Source organism: Pleurodeles waltl, chromosome 2_1 (genome assembly GCF_031143425.1).
Source record: "Pleurodeles waltl isolate 20211129_DDA chromosome 2_1, aPleWal1.hap1.20221129, whole genome shotgun sequence".
Taxonomy (NCBI): Eukaryota; Metazoa; Chordata; class Amphibia; order Caudata; family Salamandridae; genus Pleurodeles; species Pleurodeles waltl.
The window spans coordinates 580,624,680-580,646,934 of NC_090438.1; the positions used below are offsets into that span (position 1 = coordinate 580,624,680).

Here is a 22,255-nt window from a genome sequence, read left to right on the forward strand (position 1 = left end):
AATTATTGTGTCTCAATCTTTCCTCACAGCTTTCCACTCTATATTTTTTTCCTGTAGTTACAGGCCAGGTTCTTCTTGGTTATATGGGCAAACCCTTTATGTTTTGAGGTTGAATTAGGCTACAAGCAGCCTCTTCACTCTGAAGAGAATAAACCATAATTAAAACCGACCAATCACCAGATAGAAATCCTAATTCTCCACATACTTTCACAACTGTGTTGTGCCTCAACATCACCACTTAGTCACACTATTCGAATTAGTGATTGCCATTGAGTAGATTCAGGACCCCAAACCCATTTGTGTTCAAACCACCCATGAAGTGATTCGCATAGGAGGGAGAGAATTTGGACCCCATCGGTACACCCCGTTTTTGTCGAAACCAGTCTTTATTGAACAGAAAAAAATTATTGGTGAGAATCAAATTTATCATCTCAATTACCATTGTGGTGTGTTCCCAAAGACTTGCTGATCTTTTGTTTAGAAAATGTCGTATGGCCTCCTGTCCTAACTCATGGTTAATACAGGTATATAAAGATACCACGTCCAATGTGACTAATAACATTTGTTCTCCCAATCTACGTCATTCAACATACTGAGAATATGTGTGGTGTTTTTGATGAAAGATGGGAGATTGTAAACCATAGGTTGCAGAAAACAATCCACAAATTCAGTTTGCACTGGATTTTGGTTAAAATTAAGGTAGTCAGGAGCTTTAAGGAATTCGCTAAACATAGTCATGAGGACAGCACCACTAATCCACTGATTACTGTGCATGTACATTTGTTTGTGATAGTATTGTTCGTTGCACACCGAATTTGCATCCTATCACTAATTCTAATAGTGTGACTAAGTGGTGATGTTGAGGCACAACACAGTTGTGAAAGTATTTGGAGAATTAGGATTTCCATCTGGTGATTGGTCGGTTTTAATTATGGTTTATTCTCTTCCGAGTGAAGTTCAATACTTGCTCAACATACAATAAAATTTCTTTCCTCTCACTTGTTTGGGTGTTTAGAATTTTGGTTTTAAATTTGGGGTTCTTGCACAACACTTAAATTTGGTGTTTGAGCATTTTGGTTTCTAACTCAAATAATTTGCTTACAATTTCTAGCCCTGAAGAAGTCGTTTGGGACGAAAGAATTTCCCATGACGAAACACGTGTTGGCTTGAAATGTATTTCCATGGATGAAATACTGAGTTATTGGAAGATTTGATTCAATAAATCATTTAATTGGACCGGATGCTACGGAACTGTGTTAAATTTTGAATGGACTGTTTTTTCTACAATATTACTCATTTGAGTTAACATACACATTGATTTGAAATTGTAAAAATTGTTGGGGGGCCTCACTTTGTTTTCTATATTGTGTTGGGTTTATTTATAAACTTTTAAGGGATGGGTGTTTTCCCTTGTGAGGGCGCCTCATAGGTTAATGAATTCTGGCTGACTTGTATCCAAAGCGCCTTTTCTTCCCTTATCAATACACCCTATTAGTTAAATTTTACAAGCAGCCTCTTTCTTTAAGCTGTGAAGGATCCTTTGCTGTACAAAAAGGGCTGTGGATATTCAGGCACTCAACGCCGCTCTCATTCACATAAAATAGTCAGGAATTGAATCTAAGCCTATTTGTGAACAGAGTAAATGCTGGGATGGAGGTCTGCAAAAGGCAGCAGAAATTTATCTCAGAATTCAGGTGTGAAATGTTCTAGCATTATGACACTATGCCTTAAATTTAAAGGAACACTGGTTGCAATGCCGAACAAAGGAACACCTGTGAATCAGACATCGGGAGTGGTGGCAGAAGGATACTGTGGTCCATGAACATGATGCCTCGTCCTAGTGATGCAAACAGTCTGGAGATGCAGAGTGTAAACTGGCATAAATTATGACTTACATTCTTCATATGGTTAGGTTACTGCTTGCCGATGACAGTTCATATCTATTCCATGCTTTATAACAGCCGGAGAAGCTGTGAAGTATTTGAACTCATTTTCTCCTTTCACTTCTCCCTTCTTCTAGATAGTGTGATACAAATTGCTCCCATGTTGCTTTCTGAGAAACTTAAATACCGATTTGCATCACAGCTAAAAAAAAGTAGCGATTTGTTAGCAAACATTGTTCTGGTTTTTTTCACCCAACAAATTACTTGTAAGTGTTTGAACAAAGAGACTGCCAAATAAAACAGCATTGTCGTTTATCCTCTTGCTTCTTATCTTTCTTGAAATGAGCGAGTGCTGGCATGATGAAAGGGCCGTAGGTTACAGAGGACGGTGGTGTCTGATGTGGATTACAAGGGGTCGTGAGCTGGCCTTGAGGAGGACATAAGAGGAAATATATACCAGTTATCACGATTAAAGTTTATTAAAGTTTATTGCATTAACAACAAAATACTTAACGGACTTGGGACTCGAAAGGAGCTTCCGCGATTGGGACTTGTTTTGTGTACTTTTAGTGCTTGAACGATTTACTGACACGCATCATTGTATGGATATACCTCACATAGATTTGCCAAAAAAGATATTTTTTAAATGTATACATAATTACAGATCTGTTGGGCTTTGTGCTGTGATGGTAGTAAGTGCATGTAGGTGTGAATGTATGCGGGCGCATTTGGTGTATGGAGATGTTTTGTTTTTGTGGGCATGCATGGTGCCTGTAAGGGTGTTGTTCTGTATGCAAATGCACAATTCTGTTACACGTTGGTCAATAATGTTCCCCTCTTTGGTGCCTCTTCGGGATTGTAAAGCACATTCTAAATGCAGCTAAAATAATGCAACCAATCGCAATGTAACACAAAAAAAGTGCATTTCTCTGTTCACGCACCGCACACAAAAAAAACCCAATGGTTTTGGCACTACAATTTTTGTCTGGATTGGGATTAAAGTGTGGACCGGATAATGTAGATAGTATTTATGATGGAAAGTTTTATTTTTGTTAAAGACAAAGAGGCGAGTATTATGCATTTCTTTTCTTGCTTAACTTTAATATCAGCAGTCAAGATAAACAAACTACAACTCCCAAGTGGCGAAGGAACAAAGCCAATTGGAAGAAAAGCATAGTAGGAATACAATGACCAATTAGAATAACATACACACTATTATTAGGTCACTTGACTGCGAACAGCCCTCTTTTCTTGCTCGAGAAGTCAATCAGAACGAAATAGAGAAAAATTGAAAATAAAATAAGAATAGCCATGATGAAGGAAAAAAGTTCATAACAAACGTTTATGAATCCAGGAAACGGAAAAGGTTGTGGAGCAACAGGACCAGCATGGTTCACAACTTTTCTTGAAGACGAAGGATCAGAGAGGGTTTGTTGGAGATTTACGAGGAAGGTTGAGTAGTAGTTGCGGACGCTGTGAGGATGGGTGAAAACAACAGTTAAACTGTGCGGTGGGATAATTCTTGCCTGCGTGTCTTTAATAAGATTAAGACTTTCCGTCCTAAATAGTAGGGAATTCTACATTTTATGTCAAGACCAGAGGCTCCTATTATGCTTGTTCAAAGCATATTAATCACATTCATTTAATTATTATCAACAGGTTTGCAATAAAATACTTTAAACACATTATCATTAGACCAATCTGCAGATCTAACAATGTCCACCAAGTGGGAACCCGCCCAAAAGGCTTTGGATGCCATTGCTCCTCTGGAAGAATGAGCCCCAAACATGGAAGTATTGATACCTGCCAAAGACATGAGCCATTTTACCCAATGAGCTAGAGATGGGGAAGATACAAGATTATGAGGTTTCCTAAAGGAGATAAGCAGTTGGGATACAGAGAGCATTCTTAGATCTACAGTCTTCTGTTCATAACCTTTTAAACATTGTCCCACATATAACTTGGGATGATCAGGAAAATAAGGATAAAATACTGAAGTTAGATTGGTTTTCCTTCGCCGAACCACCGTGAACAAGACACCTGATGGAGTAAACTGGTGAGAAGAAATGTCTAAAGCTTTAATATCAGATAGTTGTTTAATAGAGATGAGGCATAATAACATCGCCAACTTAGCAGATAACATTTTCAGAGAAAGCATAGAATTATCAGGCCAAAACAAAAAGAGATTTAAAACCGTATTTACACCCCATAACTGACTATATTTGGGAAGCGAAGGATTAGAAAATGTTACTCCCTTCGAAAGTCGACAAACGAGAGGATGTTCTCCCACTGGCTTGCCATTAACATAAGCATGGTTGGATGAAACAGGTGATCTGTAAAGATTAATGGTGCAATAGGATTTGCCTTTGCTTGCTTCTGTAGCCAGGAAATTAATGATGAACGTTACATCTGCTGAAAGGGAATTGATGTCTCTTCCCAAGCACCAGCTGTTCCACAAAGACCAAGCTGACTTGAAAGCCTTCCTAGTCCCTGGAGCCCAGGACTGTTTGATATATTCTGAAGCCTCTGATGAAATGGAAGGGAGAGGTTGGGAATTCCTGAAATTTTTCAAACCAAAAGGGTCAGAAGGTTGTCTAAGATTAAGTTGTGAGGATGGTTCAGAGGGTCCAACAAGAGGTTCGAAAACAAAGGAAGAAGGATGGGAAAGTCTATTGAAAGTTCCAAAAGGCTTGGGAACCATATCTGGGTTTGCCAGAATGGAGCTATAAGCACTAGACAGGCCTGTTGCTGCCTTGCTTGCGCAAGTATACTGCTGTTCATGAAGAAACGGGGAAAGGCGTAATTCAGAGACGTTGACCAATCCTGTAAGAAGGCATCTGAGGCCAAGGCCAACGGATCTGGAGGCCAGCTGTACAATTGAGGAAGCTGGGAATTGAGGCATGATGCAAATAAATCTAATATTAAAGGGCCCCTCTTGTTCTGAATTGACTGAAAGATCGAAGGATGAAGTTTCCAGTCGCTTGAATCCCGAAGATGGCGTGAATGCCAATCTGCTACAGAGTTGAGAGCTCCTGGAAGATACATTGCATTAACCGAAATTTAGTTTGAAAGGCAATGTTCCTGAAAGCCTTTTACCAGTTCCACTAAGGGCTTGTATTTTGTCCCTTCAAGATGATTTATGTACTGGACCACCAAAATATTGTCCATCCTGAGAAAGCTAGCACAACGAACCTTGTTTTTTGCAAGGCTTCCGATTACAAAGGAGGCAGCCAGCATCTCTAAACAATTGATATGCTATTATGGACTCCTCTAAAGACCATGTACCTCCAGTCGAAATTGGACCACATCAGGCCCCCCAAACTGTGCGGCTTGTATCTGATTCTCAGACAAGATCTGGGGCTGATGCGAAGATAATTCTCCCGTTCCAGGCATCTAAGTGGTCTATCCACTATACGTAAATCGAGATCTTGAGGGATAGTTTCTGAATACGATAGGGTTTTTCTTAAATGTTGAATTTTTAGTCTCTGTAACGCCCGACAGTGAAGAGGGCCTGGGAATATCGCTTGGATAGAGGGAGAAAGAAGTACAACTATTCGAGCTACTGATCTGAGAGAAATCAAGGAGTTGCGTAGAATCTGAAGAATTTATGATTTTATGGATTTTATTTTTGCAGAAGGAAGAAGGATGGCAGAAGCTGAATTTATTTAGAAACCTAAGAATTCTATTAGTTGATTTGGAGACAGAGAGTATTTTTCTTTGTTGAGAATAAAACCTAGATTGGATAAGAAAGAGCATGTCAGTGTCAGGTGAGATATGAGGGATTGGGGAGACTGACTCATTATAAGAATGTTGTCTAAAACAATGATGAGTCTCACTCCTTGAGCTCTGAGGAAAGTTACCACCAGTTTCATGAGCTTGGTGAAGCACCACAGAGCTGACAAGAGACCGAAGGGCAGAGAGGTAAAGTGAAAGTATTGGTCTAACCACTGAATTTGTAGAAATTTCCTGAAATCTGGATGAATCTGAACTAAGAAGTATGCATTTTGTAGGTCTAAACGAACCATCCAATTGTATTGAAGGGGAAGAATTGTTTCCATTTTGAAATGTCGATAGACTGCAAAGTGGTTGAAGCACTTGAGACTGATTACCGGACGCACCTTTTTGTTCTTCTTTTGAACTAAGAAAATGGATCTGGTGAATCCTGATGGCTCGGGTAGGGTAAGAGCAATTGCTTGTTTCTGTAGAAGAGACTGTACTTCAGAAGATATGAGATCGGACATTTGTGTTGAAAATCGTGGAGGTATAGGTAAACATGCTTAGACAGGGTTTGAGTAGTGCGATAGTATAACCTTGTACTGTTTTTAATACCCAAGGGTCAGAGGTCATTAACAACCATTTTGGGAGAAAAATCTAAGATGGCCCCCTACAGGAGGAAGGCCAGAAGATAGGCTTACCTGTTTGATTAGAGAACCTGAAGCACTTGTAACCTCTTACGAAAACTTCTGCCTCTTTGCGGGTAAAACTGCGGCTTGTATTCTTGATAAGATGTGTTCTAGTAACCTATGGAACTTTGGTTGGAATAACTGTGGCCGGCAAAGCAGTTCCTGCCTCTGCCAGCCCGGGCAAAACCCAGTTGAGAAAACATTTTCTTCAAAGACTGTTGAGCTTTGTCCAAAGACGCAAAAGTGGAAACATATTTACTTAATTAATAAAAGTACTTCACTTGACTGTGACAGGAAGAAAAGAGGGCTGTTCGCAGTCAAGTGACGTAATGATAGTGTGTATGTTATTCTTATTGGTTATTGTGTTCATGCTACGCTTTTCTTACCATTGGCTTTCTTCGTTCGACACTTGGGAGTTGTAATTTGTTGCTCTTGACTGCTGCTAGAGTTAAGCAAGAAAAGAAACGCATAATAGAAGCCTCCGAAGCGTATCAAGTGTATCATGGTCCCTGGTGCAAGGAAGGAAATGAGGCCCCAGCTAATTTTTGCATAATAAAAAACAGCAATAATCAGGGTTCAGTGGGCCCCTCAGGCCTCAGGCCTCTGCCCCCAGTGCCACTGCACCTACTGCACAAGTGAAAGCTACACCCCGAGTCATTGAATCCGTCTGGGTTTGCTTCCCACAATCTCTTTATAAACTGGTCCTGGGTTTGCTTTCTCTAGTTCTCTGGAGGACAAATCTTGAACACTTAAGTTTCTGTTCAGGCAGACGATTCGAGAAACAGCACGTGCTCCTCACAGTAGTCAAGCTGGTGGACTCGCAGTGCTTATTTTGAGTCGGTGGTTGGCACTTATTTTTCTGCATCACTCGGTTACTGCAAGCAAAAGATGCATATGGGAAAGACGAAGCAAAGAAAGACGGAAAAGCGTCACAAAGAGAGAAAGCAGAAAATTGCAAAACTGAGCTGAGGGCTTTAGGACTACGCTGCCTCAGTATTCTGTGCTCGCGCATTTAAATGCAGCAGCCGCGTCTTCCGGAAGAGCGCTCTGGGCACCGGCACGTTTTTATTTACAAATTAACCACTGTGGACTCTCTCATCCCGGGGTGCAGTACGATGGACATTTGAAACACGACTGGTCGGAGTGAACGGCTTGTTGAACAACGACAATGCCACTGACGTGTTCACGAGATGGGCAATACACCACGTAGCTGGTTATTTACCAATACTACAGGTCTGTTCATTTGTTGAAAACCCGCTTACCAAATGCCGCCTTCCGTTCCACATCTCCCACTCCGCCCTGCCCCTCCCCGACCCTTATTTTGTAATCCCGCCTCTCGGTTGCCTCCTTTTTGATTGACGTGTTATAAATGAGCAGCAGGTGGGAGGCGGGGTTGGAAAGTTGTAGTTGTGCTCCTGAAACAAGGTGAGAGAACGTGTGTGGGTCCTCACGTTTAAAATGGTTTGTCTCTAACAATAACAAACAACTGTGCTACGTTTTTCGGAGCGCTTATTAGTATTAAGTATTTTCTAGTTTGTACCCGGCGAAGGTTTATTAGAGAACTTGTATTTTGAGATAGAGCACACGCACCAGACTTTATTGGTATCTTTCCTGTATAGCTTGTCCCAGGGATGTACGCACCGGGGGTGTCCGGGCTGCTGCTACTGCAGCTGACGTGTTTCAATTCGAATAATTGTTTATTTTAAAGAAATAAATTTCCTGTTAATTCTGGCTGTTCTGTATCCACCTTTGTAGCTTCAGAACGTAGCTGTCAAGTGCCTCGTTATCGCCTGTAACCTTTAAGTAATTCATGACATTCGAGATCACACGCAGTTTAACTTTTTAGACTAGCGTTATCTGCCTGGCAAACATTTCTTGGTTGCTTTAAGCTTTTACTAAAATCTGTTTAAGGAGCGGACTGTGATAAAGCGGCGAGGGCCTAATTTAAGGTAGATCATGTCGGCGTGTGGCATTACAAACTATAGGTTCGTTGGTGCGGAGTTGTGGTGGTCCGTAAGACTCAAGCCCCTGCAGTGACATGGATGCGGCTCGTTAAATCGGAGTAAAGGCGTCACTGAAGAGGTAGAAAACGGAGGCACCCTTGGCAAGACAAATGGAACCTACTGTCCCGTGCTACCCGTTCAATTGAAAGAACTCTGCAAAGTGCTAGCAAAATTACATACGTGCGGGGCTGCAGGGGAAATGAAGCGTTAATCTCTGTAAATGTATCACGTTGGCTCTTTGTGTATATGTTACTGCCGCCTCTTTAACGGATGCATTGAACTCCTCAATGGGCTACTTTATAACTATATCCCTTCTTGTGTCACGTCGGTAAGCACATTTAAACGCTTCGTCAGGGGTTGTAAGTGGTCTATAACTCCAATTACATGAAAACCCAGGCCTATTGCCTTTGCCAGTGCTTGTTATATATGCCAACCAAGTTTACCTTTTTTTTTTTTTTTTTTTTTTTTTTTTTTTTTTTTTAAATTCAAAATAATTTTACTTTGTTATTTAAAAGCTGAACTGCCTATCGTATGTTATGGAAAAGACAACGCGTCTTTACGGTAGATAAACTTAGTTTTAACTATTCATGTTTGTATGTACTATGGTATTTGTTTACTGTTTTCTTGTAGTACTCGGGTAGTACTACGTCAAAGCACCGATGGCAAAATCTTTGACAGTGGGTTTAGCCTTTAGTCTGCCACTGCAGACAAAAATGCTTTTCGGATTGTTTTTTTGTGGAGGAAAAAATGCTTTTGCATAGTCAAAAAGAGGAAAATGATTTTTCTTTTTCATGGAGTGCAAAAAGAAAAAAAGTAGTTCCCTGAATGTGAGCAATTTTGCAATTGAGTGCAAGTCATCTAATCAAAATTATTTAAAAAAACAAACAAAAAGAAGCTATGCTCCAGGGCAGTGATCTACGGAAGGAACACCATAAAATAAGCAAGTAAATGACACTGCCAAGAGCCAAACAGTGGTAAACCAGGAGCTGACCCAAATTCCACTGTAAATAATGGTATTGACCAAATATATCTTCTACGGTGGTCAACAAAAATCCGTCTGTAGACAAGACCTAGCAAGCATTGGTAATGCCAATAGAGCTCGCCTTTAGGAGTTTAAGTGTTTAGCTAGAGCTATTTTTTTTGCCAATGTTTTTAAGCTGCATTGTATAGTATTTTCGGCAAACACTCCCTTAGCAACATATGAAGAAACACACCAATTTTCCCCTAAAGTTCTTTATACCTATTGCATTTTCAATCCCCAGTTTGTTTTAAGTGGTGGAAACATTTATTTGAAGTGGGTTACAAACACTTTAGTATGCCTTTTATCCAACCTGTAGCACTTTCTAAGATTGTATCAGACTTGCACCTTTTGGCCCGAAGCTGGCGCCAGGATGAAGTAACGTGGTGTAGGAAAGAAGAATGGTTTCAGGCTCTGTTATAAAGGAGTCTGCTTGACTACACAAAACAATATATTAACATCTGTAAAGATCCTTATTGGGGATACAAGCAGCATTTGTGGTGTTTGTAAACACACAGCAATTGAGTAAAATAACAGGATGTTTAACCACCCATTAAGCCCAAACACTGCTGCCCCGGAATTAAAGTCCAACTTTCAGCATTTTCAAATTTAAAATAACTTTTGTGCTTAAGAGGCGCCGGTGTTGTTACACCTGGCCTAGGAAGGATAAATGTTTGCACCTTATCAACCAAACTTAATGCTGAAAAAGTAAAGTGCAGCTGGCGTGACTCAGATGCACTGAGTATATAAATCAAATCACAACACACACTGGAAAATTGGTCCATTTTCTTTTTTGAAAACTTTACAGATTTTTGTCTGTAAGGTAAACCTTCCTACATACCGAAAAATACACATACAGCACATGTATTAAAGGGCCCTTTTTGGCATGGTCGCCCCCCACTTTTTGCTTGATATTAATGCTAACTTGCCAGTGCGCTGGAATCCTCCTAACCAGGCCCCCAACACCAGTGTCCTTTCCCAAAACTGTACTATTGTTTCCACAATTGGCACATCCTTAGCACACAGTTAAGTCCCTTGTAAAAGGTACCCATGGTACCAAGGGCTCTGTGCCCAGGGAAGGTCCCAAAGTGCTGCAGTATGTATTATGCCACCCTGGGGCACCCTTCATCAAACACGGGCTGTAAGGAAATGCCTCCTTGGCATGGTTACCCCCTGACATTTTGCTTTTGCTGATGCCAAGTTATGATTTGAAAGTGTGCTGAGGCCTGCTAACCAGGCCCCAGCACCAGTGTTCTTTCCCTAAAACTGTACCTTTGTTTCCACAATTGGCACACCCTGGCATCCAGGTAAGTCCCTTGTAACTGGTACCCCTGGTACCAAGGGACCTGATGCCAGGGAAGGTCTCCAAGGGCTGCAGCATGTCTTATGCCCCCCCAGAGACCCCTCACTCGGCACACACTGCTTGCCAGCTTGTGTGTGCTGGTGGGGAGAAAATGACTAATTCGACATGGCACTCCCCTCAGGGTGCCATGCCAACCTCACACTGCCTATGGCATAGATAAGTCACCCCTCTAGCAGGCCTTACAGCCCTAAGGCAGGGTGCACTATACCATAGGTGAGGGCATAGGTGCATGAGCACTATGTCACTACAGTGTCTAAGCAAAACCTTAGACATTGTAAGTGCAGGGTAGCCATAAGCGTACATGGTCTGGGAGTTTGTCAAACACGAACTCCACAGCACCATAATGGCTACACTTAAAACTGTGAAGTTTGGTATCAAACTTCTCAGCACAATAAATGCACACTGATGCCAGTGTACATTTTATTGTAAAATACACCCCAGAGGGCATCTTAGAGATGCCCCCTGAAAACATACCTGACTTCCAGTGTGGGCTGACTAGTTTTGCCAGCCTGCCACACACCAGACATGTTGCTGGCCACATGGGGAGAGTGCCTTTGTCACTCTGTGGCTAGTAACAAAGCCTGTACTGGGTGAAGGTGCTTCTCACCTCCCCCTTCAGGAACTGCCTCAAAGGCTCACCCCCTTTGTTACAGCGCCACAAGGCACTCCAGCTAAGTGGAGATGCCCGCCCCCTCCGGCCACTGCCCCACTTTTGGCGGCAAGGCCGGAGGAGATAATGAGAAAAACAAGGAGTCGTCATTGGCCAGTCAGGACAACCCCTAAGGTGTCCTGAGGTGACTCTGACTTTTAGAAATCCTCCATCTTGCAGATGGAGGATTCCCCAATAGGATTAGGGATGTGCCCCCCTCCCCTCCGGGAGGAGACACAGAGTGTAGCCACCCTCAGGGCTAGTAGCCATTGGCTACTAAGCCCCCAGACCTAAACACACCCCTAAAGCGAGTATTTAGGGGCTCCCAGAAACTAGCAAGATAGATTCCTGCAACCTGAAGACGAAGAAGGACTGCTGACCTGAAGCCCTGCAGAGAAGACTGAGACACCAACTGCTTTGGCCCCAGCCCTACTGGCCTGTCTCCCCACTTCAAGAAAAACTGCAACAGCGACACGCTCCCCGGGGTCCAGCGACCTCTGAAGCATCAGAGGACTACCCTGCATCTAAAAGGACCAAGAACTCCTGAGGACAGCAGCTCTGCTCCAAAGAAGAAACAACTTTGCAACAAAGAAACAACTTTTAAAGGACTGCACGTTTCCCGACGGAAGCGTGAGACTTTCCACTCTGCACCCGATGCCCCCGGCTCGACCTGCGGAGAAACAACACTACAGGGAGGACTCCCCGGCGACTGCGACCCTGTGAGTAGCCAGAGTTGACCCCCCCCCCCTAGCGACGCCTGCAGAGGGAATCCAGAGGCTCCCCCTGACCACGACTGCCGGCTTCTAAGAACCAGACGCCTGGTAAAGACACTGCACCCGCAGCCCCCAGGACCTGAAGGATCCGACCTCCACTGCAGAAGCGACCCCCAGGTGGCCCTCTCCCTTGCCCAGGTGGTGGTTACCCCGAGGAGCGCCCCCCCCCCCTTGCCTGCATGCTTCGCTGAAGAGACCCCTGGGTCTCCCATTGAACTCCATTGCAAACCAGACGCCTGTTTGCACTCTGTACCCGCCCGCCCCCGTGCCGCTGAGGGTGTACTTTTTGTGCTGACTTGGGGCCCCCCCCTTTGCGGTGCCCTACAAAACCCCCCGGTCTGCCCTCTGAAGTTACGGGCACCTACCTGCTGGCAGACTGAAACCGGGACACCTCCTTCTCCATTGAAGCCTATGTGTTTTGGGCACCACTTTGACCTCTGCACCTGACCGGCCCTGAGCTGCTGGTGTGGTAACTTTGGGGTTGCCCTGAACCCCCAACGGTGGGCTACCTTGGACCCAACTTTGAACCCTGTAGGTGGTTTACTTACCTGCAAAACTAACAAACACTTATCTCCCCCAGGAACTGTTGAAATTTGCACTGTCTAGTTTTGAAATAGCTTATTGCCATTTTTGCCAAAACTGTACATGTTATTTTGCTGATTCAAAGTTCCTATGATACCTAAGTGAAGTACCTTTCATTTGAAGTTTTGATTGTAAATCTTGAACCTGTGGTTCTTAAAATAAACTAAAAAATATATATATATTTTTCTATACAAAAACCTATTGGCCTGGAATTGTCGGAGTGTGTGTTCCTCATTTATTGCCTGTGTGTATGTACAACAAATGCTTAACACTATCCTCTGATAAGCCTACTGCTCGACCACACTACCACAAAAAAGAGCATTAGAATTATCTCTTTTTGCCACTATCTTACCTCTAAGGGGAACCCTTGGACTCTCTGCATGCTATTTCTTACTTTGAAATAGTACATACAGAGCCAACTTCCTACACGTGCACACTGCCCTTGCAGCTTGTGTGTGCTGGTGGGTAGAAAAAGGCAAAGATGATATGGCAAACCTCTCAGGGTGCCATGCCCATAACCCACTGCCTGTGACATAGGTAAGTCACCTCTCTAGCAGATATTACAGGGCTAAGGCAGGGTGCACTATACCCCAGTTGAGGGCAAAGCTGCATGAGCAATATTACTCTACAGTGTCTAAGTCCATTCTTAGGCATTGTAAGTGCAGTGTGGCCATATAGTGTATATGGGCTGGGAGTTTGTCATTACAAAGTTCACAGCTCCATTATGGCTTGCCTGAATACTGGGAAGTTTGGTATCAAACGTCTTAGCACAATAGAACCATATTGATGCCAGTGTTGGATTTATTGCAAAATGCACCCAGAGGGAATCTTAGAGAGGCCCCCTGTATTTTAGCCCAACTTCTAGTGGACTGACCAGTCTGCCTACCTACCACTTCCAGATGAGTTTCTGACCACATGGGGTGCGAGCCTCTGTGCTCTGTGGCCAGAAACCAAGCCTGCACTGGGTGGAGGTGCTACACAACTCCCTCCCGCGCCCCCCACCCCCCCCCCCCATTAGGAACTGTGACACCTGGCCATGAGACTCAAAGGCTCAGGCCTCTTGTTACAGTGCCCCAGAGCACTCCAGCTAGTGGAGATGCCCACCCCCCTTCAGAGCACCAATTTTGGCAGCAAGTCCGGCGGGACAATTAGGAAAAACAAGGAGTGCCTACTTCAGCTAGGACCACGCCTAAGGTGTCCAGAGCTGATGGGGCCCCTCCTTTCATAATCCTCCATCTTGGTTTGGAGAAGAGGGACCAATAGGGTTGGGTCTGTCCCTGTGGTCCCCCTTAGGGACAGTAGCCATTGGCTACTGCCCTCTGACCCCCTGCAACACCCCTAAATCTGGGATTTAAGGGCTCCCCTGAACCTAGATCATCAGATTCCTGGAGACCTTACAAGAAAGGACTGCTAACCTGACCCCCGGCAGAGAAGACTGAAGACACCACCTGACTTTGCCCCAGCCCTACAGGCCTGTCTCCAGATTCTGTAGCCCTGCTACAAAAAAGCGACTCATCCTGCAGGATCAGTGACCTCCGAAAGACTCAAGAGGACTGCCTGCACCCCAGAGGACAAAGAACTCCTGTGGACAGCGGCCCTGTCTAGAAAGAAACACCAGCAAAAGGCTCCAGGATCTGCCAGTCCTACCTACTCTGCACCTGATGCCCATGGCCTGTGTCCAGGTGGCCCAATTGACTAGAGCTGGTCCCTAGGTGATTCTGAGCAAGTGCTCACCTGGGTTGACCCCTACTATCCAACATGACTACATCCGAATCCAGAGGACACCACTGACCGTGACATAACTGGACAAGATTCCCTGACGCCTAAAGGGAACCCCTGCACCTTCAGCCCCCTGGCCTTGGGGAATCTGACCTTTGGTGCAGCAACATCCATCAGGCCCCACCCCCCTCCTTGCCTTTGGTTTCCTGGACTTCACCTGCAGCATCTTTGTGACCCCTGGGGTTCCTCTATAGAAAAACATTGGTAGCCCAAGGCTGTGTTTGCAACCGGCTGCCCCTGTGCCCCTGAAGATTTTTGGTGCGGACCGGTGGCCCCGGGTGCTTCTTTATACCCCTGGGTCTGCCATCCGACGACTCATATACTTACCTGCAAGCAGGCCTAATTACAAGTCTCCATAGGAGCCCATGTTAAACCGACTTCAACTTTGACCTCTGCACCCGGCCGGCCAATGTTGCTGGTGGTGGGTGTATGGGGTTAATTTGAACTCTGACCGAAGGACATCCTGAACCACCAGAGACTCGAACTGTAAATCCGGTATGTAACTCAAACTACTTTCTTCCCCCAGAACGGTTTCTGAAAATTGCAGTTAACTTTTAAAACAAATATTTGCTGTTTTCTTGAAAACCATTTAACTTGCCAAATTGACACAAAGTGGTATGGATACATATGTTGGCTACTTACTTGCAAATGTACTTACTTGCTAATTGAATCTTGTGGTTCTAGAAATAAAGTAACACCCATTTTTGCTATATAAAAACAATTGGCCTGGAGTTGCCATTGAGTGTGTGCTTCGTTTATCGCATGTGGGTGTACAACAAATGCTTGACCACTCTACCACAAAAGTGCATTAGTATTATCGACTTTAGCCTCTGTTAAGCCTCTTGGGAACCCCTGGACTCTGCGCGCACACATTTTGATATAGTATATACAGAGACCGCATCTTCAGCATGTGTTTTGAAGTTATATTCTGGCACGATATAGAACAGTGAAATGATAAATTCGCTAGTTAGGGGTGTCTGTAATTGGATATTGTAGCCTATTTTGAGTCTGTCTGACCCTGGATAGGCAGATCAGGTTTGTTGCATGTGCCTACTGAAAACACCAGTAGTGCCCATCCACCTGGAACAATGCCAGAAAACAAACTGGTTTTACTTAGCAAGAAAATGTTTGGGGAACGGAGAGAAACCATGTTTGTGGCAACTGTATCATGTAGGTAATGTTTCCAGCGATATCATGTCAAGTTGGGAGCCCCTCAGTGCTTCTTTTTGGGTCTTTACAGTAATGTTCACACGTTTGGGAAAGAAGACAGGATTTCCAAACAAAATGGTTTGGGGTTAGTGCATGGCAATAAACAAAACATGCAGGGTCAAAGTCTCTGGAGCTCTAATGTGCCAAAAGCAACATCAAAGCGGGAGAGTTTTGCAGTTTTATGTAGAGTGAACTCCTCCAGAAGGTCTTGGAGCGCTCTACATGAGCATTAGTTACATTTGTTAATTTCTTGGTAGGCAATGGGAGATTGTGATTTGCCCAGAATCACAAGATGTTGAGTCAATGCTGAGACTCCAACCTGGTTCCTCCTGCTCCAGGGTGGGCAGCTCTGGCTGTTATGCCGCATCCTCTCCCCTGTGAGGGAGATGTTTGGGAAGAGAAGCCATATCTGCGGCAGCTGTTTCATGCACGGTACTGCAAACCACATTACATCTGTGAAATCCATCAATTTGTGCTTAAGAGAATCTAAAGATAAATGCCAAAATTGATTTGTAACCATACTTAAAATGCGTGCTGCGTTTTCAGTTAATGTTATTTTGACAGCGCTGTCAGGCGGAAATGCACAACATTCCAAAAACAGGACCGAAGCATGCGGGGCTTGGAGGAAGCACTTTTCTTTAAAAAAAAAAAAAAAAAAAAAAAATCATTTCTAATATTTGAATTATCTCAGGTAATGGTTACCCACAATATCGTGCCAGTTAAAGTTAGGGGCCCTTCTGTGATATTCACACAGACCCTCCAGTTCGGAAGAGGAGACCAAACAAAATGCTTTGGTGGTGGAGAGCGGCGACAAACAAGGGGGGCGGGAGGGGCATGGTCTCTGCACCTGTAATGTGCCGGTGCAAAGAAGCAACAGCAAAGCAGGGGGTGTTAGGGGGGGAGAAGAAAAGCCATGTCTGTGGGAGCTGTATCATGGACAGTACTAGTAACCACCTATATGCGCAAAACAGAAAATACCCAAATCGATATTTATCCAAACTTCCTTTCAGTTGAACGCACTACACATTTTATTTTACCATAGCCGCCAGTTGTGTGGAAATGCACAGCATTCTAAAACCAGGAACAAAACGCGTGGAACACGTTTAATTTAGCAAATGCAGTCAGCTGATTGGGGGGAGAGGGGGTGAAAACACAAGATACTAAACGCAAGCCAAGCACAAGAGCTTTGGGGAAGCAAAAACACAGAGGGACGAATAAAGCCAAACTAGTCCGCCGAAACAAACATAAATAGACTGAAGGGCATGAGCACTTGTAATAGGGCCAGTCACCTGGGAGGGAACCAAAGACACAGAGGGACGAATAAAGCCAAACCACCACTAAAAAGCAAGGATCTCGGAGCGGCAAATGATGGGCGTGTCTAAAGCACACCGAAGAAACAGCACGTTTCGAAGAGACCGCGCATGCGCTTCCTAGGAGAGAACTAAAAATGACCATCTCTAGGCAAGACCTAAAAATTATCACAGATATGAGATTCTTGGATGCAAAATGCCAAAATCTCACTTATGCCCATAGCAGACTTCTTCTTTAGTCCTTCACAAAGCATGTGCATTTTTGTGGTATTTGAAGATACCCACATACAATTAATGAATGCAGTGTTCAGCTTGTTAAGCAAACACTGAATTCCTTAATGCCTTTTTCATTGTATGGCAAGTGCAAAAAAATATTTATAAATGAATGTATTTTTGTTCAAATGTAGACTTGGACAGCCCGTCGTTGGCTGCTGCTTTGCAGTGACATACTAGATGATGGACATTAATGTTCAGTTTGTCTGAGCAGGTGTAGTGTATACTAAACCTTGTTTATATGGAATGTTTTATTGAGTGTAGTTTGGCTGGAAAGTTATCATGCAGATTCAAGTGCAATGTCGTTAAGGCTGTGGCATTGTTTTTTGGGACAATGATTGGTGCATATTGTGTAGGACAGTTAGCCCTATCTTTAAGTCCGGGGTACGGACTGCATTGGCTGCCTTGCCAGACTTGCACTTTCCCAAAAATTAAAAAGACACATAGGTACGCCATCTCTTCTTTATTGTAATGTATGTAATTGAGCAATAGTGGGCCCCCACAGAAACTCCTTCAGATGCGTACGTCAGTATCTTACGTCCTTTGTTCTGCAGTGGTGGCAGGCTGAAACCCAGTGACACCCAGATGTAAAAATACCAATACAAAGTATATTCCATTGCTCTTGTTTTTAAAACGCTCAAATTATGGGTTATCCATCGCTGAGTCATCTTGAACCTTACTTACCTTGACTTGATGAAAACCAACTTTGCAGTAAAAGGACAGGAGTATTCTACGTTGCTGAGGTACAGCAGTAGGGATTAGTAACAATCTTTCCTCTGTACCATTTCCCCCCGCACCCCTGGCAGTTTTCTTCCTAAAATCACACATAGGTCCTCATTAAGAGTCTGGCGGTCCTAAGACTGCCAGACTCACAGTGGGGGGGTCAGACTGCCGCAGTCGTAACAGTCCGACTGCCAATACTGCCAGGTTGCTGCTGGTCAACAGTCTGGCAATCTTGGAGGTTGTAATCCGCAGCCCTGGGGATTACGACTCCCCAATCCGCCAGCCTTTTCATGGCTATTGGACCACCATGGAAAGGGGGCCTGGGGGGGGGGGGGGAACCCTGCACTGCCCATGCACCTGGCACAGGAAGTGCAGGGACTGCCCCCCCCCCCCCTGGACATATGCGTTGTGCTTTCCACTGCCTGAATTACAGGCAGTGGAGAGCGTGGCGGGTGCTGCTGCACTGCCACATTGCCGCTGGCTCGATTACAAGCCGATGTCCATGTTAAGGCCATTTTTCCCACTGGGCTGGCGGGCAGCCCAGCAGTAAACTTGTAATCAGGCCGGTGGTGTTCTGGCTGCACCTGCAGTCAGATGGTGATAAGTTTGGCAGGCAGCCTCTGCCACCCACCAAACTCATAATGAGGACCATAATGCTTACATTGGAGATATCTGACTTCAACAAAGAAGGGAATGCAAAAGATACATTGAGCGAAGATGTGGAGTGAGTCTGAGTTTTTAAATCAAAACATGAAATATATACCATGCGCCACAAGGCACAATTTCTGGCTCTGTGAGGACGACAGTAATTCATTCAGCTCAAACTTGCTAAGTGCCCCAATCCAGGACAGGACAAAACTAGATCCTGAAGAAAGCTACAACAGCCTGAATGGTGTACTACAAAAAATAAAGTAGCTTTAATCATCTTCATGATGTGTTGGCCAAGTGTCACTGTGCAGTTGTTTACATGAGAACTCATTAACCCCTTCGCTGCCAGGCTTTCCTCCCCCCTTAAGTGCCAAGCCTTTTTTTGGCTATTTGGGCCAGTAAGTGCTTAGGCCTTAATATCGTTTTGTCCACATAAGCTACTCACGCCAAATTTGTGTCCCTTTTTTTCCCAACATCCTAGGGATTCTAGAGGTACCCAGAGTTTGTGGGTTCCCCTGGAGGAAACCAAGAAATTAGCCAAAATACAGCAAATGTTTTGTTTAAAAAAAGAAAAATGGGGGGGAAAAGGGCTGCAGAAGAAGGCTGATCTCCCCCCCCCCCCCCCCCCCTGAAAATGGCATCATTAAAGGGTTTGCGTGCTAAAATCACCAGCTTTCAGGAACAGGCAGACTTGAATCAGAAAAACCAATTTTTCAACACAATTTTGGCATTTTACTGGGACGTACTCCATTTTTACTTTTTTTTTTTTTTTTTTTTTTTTTTTTTTTTTTGTGCTTTCAGCCTCCTTCCACTTAGTGACAGAAATGGGGGTGAAACCAATGCTCGATCCCAGAAAGCTTAACATTTCTGAAAAGTAGGCAAAATGCTGAATTCAGCAAGGGGTCATGTGTAGATCCTACAAGGTTTTCTTACAGAAAACAGCTGAACTAAAAAAAATAAAAAAAAAAAAAAATGGAAATTGAGGTGAAAAACAGCAATGTTTTAATCTAACTTTTTCCTGCGATGTGTAAGATTTTTGAAAACAATATACCGTTATGTCTGCTGGACTCTTCTGGTTGCAGGCATATAAAGGCCTTGTAGGTTCATCAAGAACCCTAGGAACCCCGAGCCAATAAATGAGCTGCACCTTGCAATGGGTTTTCATTCTATACCGGTTATACAGTAATTCATTTGGTGAAATATGAAGAGTGAAAAGTAGGTATCAAGAAAACCTTTATATTTCTAAAATGGGCACAAGATAAGGTGTTGAGAAGCAGTAGTTATTTGCACATCTCTGAATTCTGGGATGCCAATACTAGCATGTGAATAACAGGGCAGTTGTCAAATAGATTTTTTTTTTTTTTTTTTTTTTTACACCGTCTTACTTTTAGAAGGAAAACATGTAGAGAAAGACAAGGGGCAATAACACTTGTTTTGCTATTGTGTTCACCCCAAGTCTCCCAATAAAAATGGTACCTCACTTGCATGGGTAGGCCTAATGCTCGCGACAGGAAACGCAACATGGACACTTAACATTTTTACGTTGAAATCTGACGTGTTTTTTGCACGTCAGATTTAAAAAAAAAAAAAAAAAAAATAACCTGCTTGCCTAGCTGTAGATTTTGGCCTCTAGCTCAGCCGGCACCTAGGAAAACCAGCAAACCTGCACTTTTTTGAAAACTAGACACCTAGGGGAATCAAGGATGGGGTGACTTGTGGGGCTCTCACCAGGTTCTGTTACCCAGAAACATTACAAACCTCAATGTGGCTAAAAAAACACTTTCCTCACATTTCGGTGACAAAGATCTTGAATCTAAGAGGAGCCACACATTTCCTTCCACCCAGCGTTCCCCCAAGTCTCCCAATAAAAATGGTTCCTCACTTGTGTGGGGGCTGGGGTACCTGCAACAGAAAAAGGCCAAAAACCTGTAGAGATTGAGGGGATAACACAGCGAGTTGATAAGCACATTTTTCTTTTATACATCTTTAGGCTGACTGCTTTGGGGACCCACACAGGCGAGGTATCATTTTACTTGGGAGGCTGAGGTGAATGCTGGGGAGTAGGAAGTTTGTGCCGGAGCGGTGATCCTACACAGAAAAGTGAGGAAAATATGCTTTTTATTGTATTTTTTTTTAAAGCAAATTTTGAGGTTTGCAGAGGAGTCTGGGTAAGAATGTTGGGGATCCACGCAAGTCACACCTCCCTGGACTCCTTGGGGTGTTTATTTAAAAAAAAAAAAAAGTCTGGGTTTGGTAGGCTTCCCTAGATGAAGGCTGCACCAAGACCAAAAACATAGGTACACCCTCCCCAACACAGGTAGTTTTGTAACATAACATTTTGATGTGTCCACATACTTCTGTGATGTTCCAAACACTAAAATTGTGAAAAACTCATTTAGTTTGTTAAAATGACCCATCACCCATGCTTCATCATCGAGGTCCCACCTGAGACACCTTGTGTGTCACAGGTGTGCTGCGACGCCTGATTACAGCGGAGCAGGTTTTGTCATTTTTACCACACATTCTGGTTGGATTTGGCACGAGGGTGAGTGATGGTTCAGTAGATCAAATTTTATTAACACGACATTTCACAAAAATGAAATACGCTGTTAATAACTGAAAGGCCAAAAACGGAACCAATGACTCACAGCTCACGAGCTGTAAAGCACTGTCACGGCACCAACTGTGCTTTACAGTCCATTCACACCCTTTTCATGTAAGACATGCTCAAGACCATTCACTCTGCCAGCCACGGGCCTAGCACATTACAACACTCGCATCGCCAGACAGTGCCACTCAAGGGCCCATCACTTACATACGCCCACATGCCTGATAGAACAATCACACTAGCTGATGGCAGTGTGATTCCCCACACACACCACCATCACTTTGTTGTTTGTAAACAAAAAAACTAAGAAACCACTGACTAAATATAAAATATGTACAAAACTACAAACACAAAAGCTCTAACTGAAAACATGACAAAAATGTGAAACTGAGCATCTGAAAATATTAGAGGCAGTCTACGCTCACGGTATTTCCCCAAATTGTTTTTGGGTGTGGTAACTACTGAAACAGCCGGCCACACACAGCCCAGGCTTTGAAGGGCAATCTGGGCAGTACATCTGTCTCTCCCTCCGGATACCTCTTTAAGCACATACTCTACATTTCTTAGTGGGCAAGTCTTTTTTTGGGAGTGGGAGGAATGTGATCTGGAAAGTGGCGATCTTTTAATCTAGCCACATCCTCCACCACTGCTACTCTTTTAACTCTTGCCTGTTCCACCACAATAAGATTCTCCATCACTAACTCCTGAAATTTGACAAATTAAAAGTTGCCAAATGAAATAAATGTATGGCCAACTTTTTATACGACACATAAGTATTAAGAGCAGCGTAAGGTTCCATCCTCTGATCTACTCTATCAACACCACCCATGTGATTACTGTAGTCCAAAATGCACGCAGGTTTGTGCACTTTGTCAGCCTGGCCCCAAACAGTCACAGGGGAAGTACTCTCATAGAGGGTAGCTAGCATGTACACATCCCTCCTGTAGGAAAATTTCAGAGCTAGCAGCTCACTATTCCGCAAGGCACTGCACTGTCCCCTCAGGTTTTTTTTTTTTTTTTTTAAAAGAGAC

General features: G+C 43.8%; 1 protein-coding gene across 1 annotated transcript in view; it reads left to right on the forward strand.

Annotated features, from left to right (window-relative positions):
• The first annotated feature begins 7,682 nt into the window (after window positions 1-7,682).
• The window catches only part of LOC138266581 (uncharacterized), a 165,094-nt gene continuing 150,521 nt past the window's right edge, over window positions 7,683-22,255 (forward strand). Inside the window, exon 1 of the mRNA XM_069215426.1 lies at window positions 7,683-7,711. The gene's annotated coding sequence lies outside the window, so the exon portion shown is untranslated. The remainder of the gene's footprint in view (window positions 7,712-22,255) is intronic.